Source organism: Artemia sp. Qi Xiang Cuo, chromosome 19 (genome assembly GCF_049724085.1).
Source record: "Artemia sp. Qi Xiang Cuo chromosome 19, ASM4972408v1, whole genome shotgun sequence".
Lineage (NCBI taxonomy): Eukaryota > Metazoa > Arthropoda > Branchiopoda > Anostraca > Artemiidae > Artemia > Artemia sp. Qi Xiang Cuo.
In genome coordinates, this window is record NC_142812.1 from 21,170,256 (window position 1) to 21,181,501 (window position 11,246).

Here is an 11,246-nt window from a genome sequence, read left to right on the forward strand (position 1 = left end):
TTCTACAACAACGCCTTCTACAAAAACCTTATATGCCCCCAGAGCACAACTTACAACCTTTGCCCTGAGGACTGTGGGGGGGGGTCGTCATCTTCAAAGACATACTTTCAGGACCTTTCAACTATGATGAGCAAAATGGGTATCTCATGATTGGATGATTTATTGGATGTATTTGGAGAAAGGGTGGGCGTGGGAGGGTGTTTAGTTGCCTTCCAATCACTCTTGACTATTAAAAAGGATACTAGCTGTTTCAATTTCCAATCGAATGAGCCATCTTCGAGCCCAGGATCTCGGGGAATGTTTCAATAATCTTCGAACTATTTTGAAAAAAAATGACTATCTCAAAACTTCGATCACATGCATTTGGGGACAAGAGGAGAGGTATTTGCTCTCCGATCAGTTTTGACTCTTAAAAACGCCACTATAACTCCCGATTTTCAATCAAATGAGCCCCCATCCAAAGGTTATGCTACCACCCCCTCTATATGCAGTACGTCTGAAAAAAAATTTTAAGCCTCATGGTCTTTACTATAGCCTTGCCTCTGATACTTTAAACAGTACAATTCTAAGAAAATTGCTTATCTAGAAGAAACCACGGCACTTTCAATGCATTCAAGCATCCCGAGATTAGGAGTATTGCTACTTGGAATGGTCTGGATTAGGTGTTGGATAAGTGAACAAAAAGGAACAGTAATTATTTAATGTAGCACAACCTAAAGGTATTTGTAAACAAGCTATGTTTATACTTTAGTCCACGTGTTTAATTTTGTTACTCACCTATTCCTCAATAGCGTTTCAGTTCACAAATTGTCGGATAAGTATTTGCTATATATTTTACAGATTACATCCAGAGAGGTTAATATTGAGCCGATAAGTCGGACAGGGCATCTTCCTCAAACCCACTAGCCGTTACAGAAACAAAATAGATTTATTTTCGCATTAATAAAAAACTAGTTCAAAAACAGAGCCAGCATTTCAGTCTAATATTTACGGGTCAGTATCAAAGATTAGATTTACAGGTCAGTTTCAAAGAGTATCAAATTTTCCTACTTTTAGGTCGTATCAAAGATTTTTTTTTCAGAAGATGGGTACAAAAAATCTAAACAAAATTTATTGAAAATTTGTTTATATAAATTGTTATTAATTTTATACTGGTCATTTTTTTGTTGTTGGGGGGGGGGGATTCAAACCCGGTAACCTTTTCCCCATGGTTACTATATAGCCTTGATCACTAGTCTCGTTATTTCAAAGGTTAAACTGCAAGACACAAATGTTTTTAGATCTAAATAGGGTCATATCTTATTCGATATTTGGCTAATTTAATTCGACTTTCAATCTAGAGGTTTCATCTTTGTTAACTCCTATTTAAGTCAGTGCTAGTAATGATGTCTTTCACAATTCAATGGTTCGACTTAGCAGAACTCTGCAGAGATATTATTTGCGGAAATACCTAAAATGTTGCTTATCAAACATCAAATACAAGACATTCTTAATGTCTGGGTGGAATTATAATTTTTAAAGTTAAAAACGGCAACATTTAATCAATTACAGAGGGAGGAGCTTTGCACTGACCTATAACCAAAGAACTTTCATAATTGAAAGTTCTCTCAGATAGAACTGAAAGAATTCTCAGAATACTCATTCTGAGAATTTTCTTTATGAAGATTCTTTAACGCATGAGTTAACTAATAAAGTATAATGCTTATTACACTGGATTTGTGTAAGACTTGCCATAGACGTTTGAGACAAATAAATGACTTATCTCACTCACTGATACCGGTAGTGGGGCCTGTCGGCTTCCGAGCACATGCCTTCCCATTCGAATCCCGATCCGGAAACTTTTTTTTTTACTTGTAACAGAGGGAAATCAACATTATTGGTTATGTTTGATGGTTATGTGGTTTTTTGGTTGTTTGTTATGTTTTTGGTTATGTTTGATGTTTTTTGGATGTAGGTTATGTGGGTTATACTTGATGGTTATGTTTTGTTGTTGTTTGATGGTTATGTGGTTTGTTGTTTATGTTTTGAACATGTTTGCTGGTTATGTTATGTTTGATGTTTGTTGGTTATGTTGTTTGTTGGTTATGATATGTTTGTTGTTTGTTGGTCGTGTGGTTTGTTGTTGTTGGTTATGTTTGATGGTTATTTTTTGCTGTTGTTTGATGGTTATGTTTGATGTTTGTTGATTATGTTTGATGTTGGCTGGATGTTGGTTATGTTATGTTTGTTGTTGGTGGTTATTTTTGTGGGTTATGTTTGTAGTTCGATGGTTATGTTTGTTGTTGGTTTTGTTTGATGGTTTTGTTTGTTGTTTGATGTTGGTTATGTTTGTTGTTTGATGTTGGTTGTTTGTTGTTTGATGGTTATGTTGTTTGATCGTTATGTTGTTTGTTGCTTTGGATATATTTGAAAATAAATGCTGTTACTAGCCAACACCACCCCATGTTTCTAGGCAAAATTCCCGCCTTGTTTCTTGGCAAAATTCCCCATGTCTAGACGCGTTCCCAGGTGGTAGAAGCAATATTTGTTGTTTGAGAGTCAGTTTCTTTCTGGAAGTGGGACAGTCAACATCAAAATGAATGCTTATACATTATTGAATATTGAAAGTGTTGATGAAACGGGTTCTAGAGTGCCTAAGGTGGCGGTGGAAATTACCCCTTGTTTCTCGGCAAAATTACCCTTGTCTAGACGCTTATACATGTCCAAACTGCCTCCCCAGTTGGTGAAAACCATTTTATAGCACATTAGATACGTGGAGCTCTTAACCCCTCGCACCTGCACAGCCCAGTCACCAGTTCTATTAAAGGGAACACACTTGGCAAGACTCCATGAAACACCCCTCTGGACTCCAATGACGTCAAACGACTACCGCCGATTCAAACCATCAAGTCTAACATGCTTGACGCAATTTTATGTAGCACTGCCACAGGAGTAGGGATGACAGTACCAGTCCGGAACTAGATGGCTGCAGCCATCTACAATTGAGTCTAACGCTGACGGGATATAATTTATTCAAGGATTATCGATCGAGTCTAATGGGGTCAAGGTCAATTGATTTGTTGTTGTTCGTCCAAGTATATTTTCTCCGAGAGAGAAGTTTGCACATGCGCATTAACGGGAGAGAGATGTATTGATCTAGAACAAGGGGGGGAAGTGGATTTCAGAGAACGTGATTTACAAAATGAAGGGGAGAGGACTTCCGAGAAATTGATTTACATAATCGAGGGGAATTATTGATTCACAAAAGGGGAATTAATTTGTTGTTTCTAAGGGGAATTATTGATCCAAGAAAGGGGAATTTATTTGTTGTTTCTAAGGGGAATTATTGATTCACGAAAGGGGAATCTATTTGTTGTTTCTAAGGGTAATTATTGATTCAAGAAAGGGGAATTTATTTGTTGTTTCTAAGGGGAATTATTGATTCACGAAAGGGGAATTAGAAATGACATCACTTGTTTCCTAGGATTTATACGGGACTCTTAAGAGATAAATTAATATTCTTTTTTTTAAATATGGCTTCTCAGGTCATTAAACTTAGCGATAAAATTAATATTCTATCGAAGCCATAATAGTGTAGCTAGGAACACCTTAGAGATGCAGAGATTAACGCGGGAAAGGGTTTCCTAGGAATTTCAAATGTGACAGCGCAGGGATGCTAAAACAAAAGGAACACGCAGAAATTACGTTTAGGGATTATTTGGGCGAAACACTTTTGAGACATTTTAGAAGATATTTTGGGCGAAACAGTTTGAGACTTTTTAGAAGATGTAACTTCTGCGTGTTCCTTTTTTTTGGCATCCCTGCGCTGTCACATTTGAAATTCCTAGGAAACCCTTTCCCGTGTTAATCTCTTCATCTCTAAGGTGTTCCTAGCTACACTATTATGGCTTCGATAGAATATTAATTTTATCGCTAAGTTTAATGAGCAATGACCTGAGAAGCCATATTTAAAAAATAGAATATTAATTTATCTCTTTAGAGTCCCGTATAATTCCTAGGAAACAAGTGATGTCATTTCTAATTCCCCTTTCATGAATCAATAAATCCCCTTAGAAACAACAAATAAATTCCCCTTTCTTCAATCAATAATTCCCCTTAGAAACAACAAATAAATTCCCCTTTCATGAATCAATAATTCCCTTAGAAACAACAAATAAATTCCCCTTTCGTGGATCAATAATTCTGATTAGAAACAACAAATAAATTCCCCTTTCATGGATCAATAAGTCCCCTTAGAATATATAAATCAATTTCTTAGAAGTCCTCTCCCCTTCATTTTTGTAAATCGCTTTCTCAGAAATCCACTTCCCCTCCTTGTTCTAGATTAATACATCTCTCTCCCGTTAATGCGCATGTGCAAACTTCGCCCTCGGAGTCATTACACCTAGACGAACAACAACAAATCAATTGACCCCATTAGACTCGATCGATAATCCTTGAATAAATTATATCCCGTCAGCGTTAGACTCAATTGTAGATGGCAGCCGCCATCTAGTTCCGGACTGTTACTGTCATCCCTACTCACAGGAACACATGAGGGAACCCCCGCTTGCAACGTAACGACAGCTCACACCTTACGTAATGATTATGCAACACTCTCACGTAATACTTTTCTTTGCCCGAAACACCCAACGCATTTTTTTATTAACTTAATGGTGGCACACACTTTATGTAAGGTCAAGTTATGATTGCGCAGCCATCACTGCCAGATAATACCAATTTGATATTTTTCACCAAAAGCCTCAAGACATTTTCTTTTTTCAGTATTCCATTTTTCGCTCGAAACATCTTTCATGTTTTTTTTCAACATACACACACATACAACACATACACACACAGAAAAAAACATACACACAAACAAAAACACACACAAACAAAGACACACACACAAACACCGACACACACAAAAACTCGCACACAGACACACACACGAACAACAAAACACACACGCACAAACAAAAGCACACAAAAAACACACACGCACACAAAACACACACACATACAAACACACGAACACAAAACACACACACATATAAAACACACACACAAAAACACACGAACCAAAAAAAAACACACACACACAAAAAAAGACACACAAAAAAAAAAAAGAACAAAAAACACATACAAACAAACAAACACACACAAAGAAACACACACGAAAACATACACAAACACACACACACACACAAAAAACACACACACACAAAACACACACACACACACACAGACACACACACACACGAACACAAAACACACACAAACAAAAACACGCACACACATAAAAACACGCAAACACAGACACACACACACACGGACACAAAAAACACACACAAACACATAAAAACCCACACACACACAAAAAAACTCCACGAACACAAAACAAACTCACAAAAAAACACAAACAACACACACATACAAAACACACAAACAGAAAAAACACACGAACACAAAAAACACACAAACCCACAAAAACAGACACACACAAAAACAGAAAACACACAAAAACACACGAGCACAAAACAAACAAGCACAAAACACATACACAAAAACTCACACACACACGCACAAAACACACGCAAAAAAACACACACACAAAAAAAAAAACAAACACAAAAACAAAACAAACACACACAAACACAAAAACACACACAAAAAACATAAACACACACACACAGACACAACAACACACACACGCAACACCATGCCATTGGAATTTTTTCCTTGAACTGTAAGACCTGGAATAGTTTTCCAGTGTTATGTCGTGGGTTACCTTGTCACTGTTACATTCTGTCGATGTTTCAAAGTTCATTTCAGGATTTTTTCATTGAAATGTAACACTTGGAATGTTTTTGTAGCGCCGTGTTTTGTCATCGTTAAATTCTCTAGATGTTTCAAAGTTCAGTTTGGAATTTTTTTTGTTGAAATTTAAGACTTGGTATATTTTTGTAGTGCTATGTCATGATTTACCTTGTCACTGTCACACTCTTGATGAGTAATACGTCATTCTAGCGTTTGCCAGAAATGGGGTATCTTGGCTGTCATGCACTAGGTTAATTTTAGAATATGGTTCCAGATACAAAAATCCTGTTAATAACAATTTTGTCCTTCCAGTTAAGGCACAATGCCATTGGATGGGAATGACCTTTCGAGTCCTGGCGGGGTCAGAACTATAGAAAAAGAAAAAAAATATGAAAGGTGTTTCGAGCGAAAAATGAAACGCCGAAAAAAGAAAACGTCTTGAGGCTTTTGGGCGAAAAATGTCAAAATGGTATTATCTGGCAGTGATGAATGCGCAATCATTACATGACCTTACATAAAGTGTATGCCGCCAATAAGTTAATGAAAAAAAACGCTTTGGGAATTTCGGGCGAAAAAAAAGTATCACGTCACAGTATTGCATAATCATTACGTAAGGTGTGAGCTGTCGTCACGTTAAAATCAGGGGTTCCCTAAGGTGTTCCTGTCGTAGGATCACGTAAAATTCCTTCAAGTATATTAGATCTGACGGTTTGAAACGGGGTAAGTCGTATGAGTCGTATGACATCGCTGGAATCCAGAGGGGTATGTCATGGAGTCTTGCCAATTGTTTTCCCTTTAATAGAACAGGTGAATGCGTTGTACAGGTTCGAAAGGGTTAAGAGCTCTACGTATCTAATGTGCTATAAAATGGCTTCTACCACCCAGGGAGGCAGCTTGGATATGTATAAGCGTCTAGACATGGAGAATTTTGCCTAGAAACAAGAAGCAACTTCCACCGCCATCTTAGGCACTCTAGGTCCTGTTTCATCAACACTTTCAAAATCTTTCAATATTCAATAATGTACAAGAATTCATTTTGATGTTGACTGTCCCACTTCAAGAAAGAAAATGACTCCCAAACAACAAATATGACTTCTACCACCTGGGAACGCGTCTAGACAAGGGTAATTTTGTCTAAAAACAAGGCGGGAATTTTGCCTTGGAACAAGGGGTGGCATTGGCTAGTGACAGCATTTATTTTCAAATATATCCAAAGCAACAAACATAACCAACAAACAATATAACCAACAAACCACATAACCATCACACAACAAACATCCAACAAACATAACCAACATCAAACACGAACATAACCATCAAACAAAACCGACAACAAACATAACCAATAACAACAAACATAGCCAACAAACATAACCAACAAACATCAAACATTACATTAACAACAAACATAACATAACCAACAAACATCAAACATAACCATCAAACAACAACACAACATAACCATCAAATATAACCAACAACAACAAACATAACCAACGCCCAATAAATATAACATAACCAACATCAAACAAACATAAAACATAACCAAAAAACATAACAAACCACATATCCATCAAACATAACAAACATCAAAAATAACCAACAATGTTAATTTCCCTGTGTTACAAGTTAAAAGAAAGTGTCCAGATCGGGATTCGAAGGGGAGGGCATGTGCTCGGAAGCAGACTGGCCTCACTACTGATACCTTGACCAGAATTTTTTTTTTTCAATGTCAATATCCGATAACGCTTAAAGAAAGCGCTAAATGATCCTTAACTTTAATTTCAGACCCTTTAATATTAGTCTAAAATTGTCAATCTTCTTCCTAGAGATTCTGACGTTTCGTAAACTAGAAAAATTCAAATGAAAACCCTGTATTTTCTTTGAACAGTTCAACTTACCTATTGTGGTAAAGATTCTGAGAAAAAAAACTAAAAAGACACAAACTTACATAAAGAAAACATAAGAAAAGGGATTTGGGATCCCTTGTTTAAATTTTGACTCCTAGATACAACCAAAGATTATAAGTAAATTACAAATGTTGAAACTGGGCTAATATCGGGGACATTTCTTGACATTTTTTAAAGCTTGTAGTTATATTTTTCCAGAGACTAAGATCAGACACTAATCGCTACACTAAACACCAAATACTAGATTGCTCTGGTTATTTGTTATGACACGCGCCAGTTTTCACTCTTATAAGTTACCTAAACTCTTCGAATAAAACCAGAAAAAGCTGAAAAGAGGTCAAGTTAGGAAAGAAAACGAAGACTTTTTTAGTTCTCAGTCCAGGGCCCGTAGCAAAGACCAAAGGCACATGTATAAAGAGGTAGGTAAATGTTTCAAGGTGAAACCTCTTGTCTTAACATATTGCACAGTATGCAGCAGAAACAGAATCGAAAATTTAACTACAGTCACGATACGTCCATCAAAATGACAAAACATATCAAAATTACCTTCATATTTTGATTTCTTGGCAGGAGATTCTTCATCAATATCGACTTCAGGGGCAGCCCGTTTCGCCAAGGGTTTCATCAAATACATTGTTTTTTCCCCGGCAATTTTGCTTCTTTTTCGCTTCTTTTTCCCGAGCATATTCAAGATCATCCAACTAATGAATGAGAACGTATTTTAATAGATTTATTGATGCTAATAACACTAGAAAAATATGAATTCATAATTTAAATTGTCCTGCAATAAAAGCATACAGGCTAAAATGTTTAGGGTTGCATCACAGTTGCTGTCTTGTACTGCATCAGAGTTGCTGCAACAGCTGCGACCCAGTAAAGAGCGAACCACAGCCACAGCTACTAATTATCGAAAAAAGCGTTTTAAAATAAATTTTCAAATCTAAAACAATTAACACCTAACATTTATTAAGGAATCCAGTTTACCAAACTCACTATATTCACGCTTGGACACATTGTCAAGTTTGCTATACTCAGTTAACCATTGTTTATAAACCAGTAACTCATTCAGTTGAAACTATAGAGCCTGCTTTCGAAAAGAATGTCCTCTGTGGAAACACAGGAGTAGGAATCTAGTGGATTTGAGTAACTGAAATAATGTGGATTTTCAAATTGAAGGCAGTTCCATTCGTAAGGGATTCAACAAGCGTGAGCTGATTGAATTGACAAGCGATTTATAAATACCCAAAAAAGATTCAAGGCTGATACGTCAAGAATGCAAAAGAAGAAAAACTCTCTTGAAAAGGAAGACAAAATTTCTCAATTTCGATCAAGAGAATGTGCGTTTCGGCAGTGTCTTTTAAGTGACCATGGCTTCGTTTGTTGCCATAACGTGCATGTTCAACGGAAAAATGTGGAATTTCAGCCTATAGCTCACTGAATGGTGAAAGAACTCAAAGCAGAACTTGAAGTATGTCTCCTCTATAAGTAAAACTTCTTTCATTCAGTCTAAGCAAACATTTCAGTTTGTTTACGTAAAGAATATGAAATAAAATCATTTATTTGTTTCGAAATCAGACCAATAGGGTCATAAGTGTCGACCTTAAAATAGTCTGCTTCCTCCTTAGATAGCAACATGGGACACCAGCTACCATTATTTTTCGTTTCTGTGTGACAGCAGAGATGGTGAAAAGCATTGAGTGCACTCAAATTGATGTTAAATATTTCACCTGAAACTTTGTAATCTATGAATTGTGTATTATCCTATTGTTATAAAAAAAGAAGAAAAGAATCAAATCTGAATATAAAACTAGATCTCATGAAAAAAAATTGTAAACAATTTGTTTTACGAAGAGACAGTTTCAAGGACCTCAATTAAGCATTTACCGCATTTACAGGAGCATATTCAAGCATATTCGAGCATACTCAATTGTCAAGCAGCTCTTGGAGAACTTCTTGGAAATACTTGGTTGCACGATAAGCATCAAATTACTTTTTTTACAATGCCAACTTTAGGAAAATCTTGGTGCGATCAGTAATAAGAAAGGTGAAAGTTTTCGCAAAGACTAGAGGGTCATACAGGGACACGACGTCAAAGAAGTTGGGATACACGTATAATCAGGCGAAAAGGTTCATGGCTCGAATACCCCAGAAAAACAATGCAAATAAAATACTTACCTTAATTCGGTAAGGACCGTTCAGGAAATTATATTTATAGGGAGGAAAGAGAAACTATCCTTGCAAAAAATAAAGCCTTTAACGACTGGATCAACTATATTTCCATATAGTCCAATGAGCCCAACTTAGACAGATTTAGTTGGATCCAACTAGTGGCGGTCATTAAAATGAATTCCTAACATTTTTTTTAGACAATTAGCCTGGAAAATATGCAACATAGCTTCTATCTTTCTCAATTTTTGAACGGCCAACTTTCTGTGGCCTGCTTAATCCCCATCATTTCTCTACCTTTTTGTATCAAAATATTAGTTCAAAATCCAATTATAAGATAGGCGAATAAAACTGTCAGGAACAAATTTAAAGCCCAAATTAGAGCTAGCGAAAGTCTTAAAAATTCTGTAAAAATATAGACTTGTCTTGATTCAAGATTATCTTACGAGTCTCATTGTTTTGGACAACAGGACTTAGGAAAAAGTTCCTGGGATCTCAGTAGGCTCCTGTACCAAGTCTGAATTATAGCTTGAAGTTGGGACCAACCTCTCTAAACTATATCAAACCCATTAAAGCAGGGACATGGCTGATTTATGAGGCTGAAAACACCGTTTTTAAGAGAAAAATTACCTTAAATAAGACTTTCTGAGGCGGGGGGGGGGGGGCTGGTCGCAGCGGTTGTTCATCGATGTGAATGTAGTCCACCATCTTGCTGTGATTGGTACCCAGAAAATGGCACCAGAGCCACCAGCCTCAGAAACTAGCTACCTGTGAATCTCCAATTCGAACCACGATTCAAATAGAATCTGATTTTTTTTTTTTTTCGTAAAAAAACAAACACAATTTTTCTTACTTTTCTCTGGCAGTTCTTCACTTTCTTCAATGGAGACTTTGTTCTTAGGTAGAATGAAAGCATGGAAAATCATGATTAAAACTGAAACCTTACTTGATCAAAGAGTTTATTCAAACACTTATCTTCCAACCAACCAACAAAGCCATGAGAGAACAGAAAAAAAAGAAAACGAAATCAGTCCAAATAAATCATAGGCAGCGCAATAGCACTTTACTTACAGCCCAAAGTAAAAAGCGGTGTGGGTCCAATGTTTAATTTCTTTTGTTTTGGAACAGGGCCCCTCGTATAGAAGGAGTTGTCGTGAAAACTTCCAAAGGGGTTCATTCAATTTTAAATTGTGAGTTCTATTGCCCTTTTTAATAGTCAAAAGTGATTAGAGGGCAGTTAACCTCCCCCCCCCACACACCCATCATTTCCCCAACCATATCCAATTAAAATTTTGGGACAGGCTTTTTATTCAGGGTAGTTGAAAGATGGAGTAAATATGTCTTTGAGGATAACAACCCCCACCCTATAGC

The 11,246-nt window shown here is 36.6% G+C and overlaps 1 protein-coding gene across 2 annotated transcripts in view; it reads right to left on the bottom strand.

Annotated features, from left to right (window-relative positions):
- Window positions 1-8,326, bottom strand: part of LOC148940600 (uncharacterized) — a 179,219-nt gene extending 170,893 nt beyond the window's left edge. The window contains exon 1 of one of the 2 annotated variants that reach the window (XR_016143370.1): window positions 8,256-8,316. The gene's annotated coding sequence lies outside the window, so the exon portion shown is untranslated. Of the gene's footprint in view, window positions 1-8,255 lie in introns of both variants that reach the window. The other variant, XM_089105264.1, reaches the window with a different exon arrangement.
- Window positions 8,327-11,246: the final 2,920 nt, after the last annotated feature.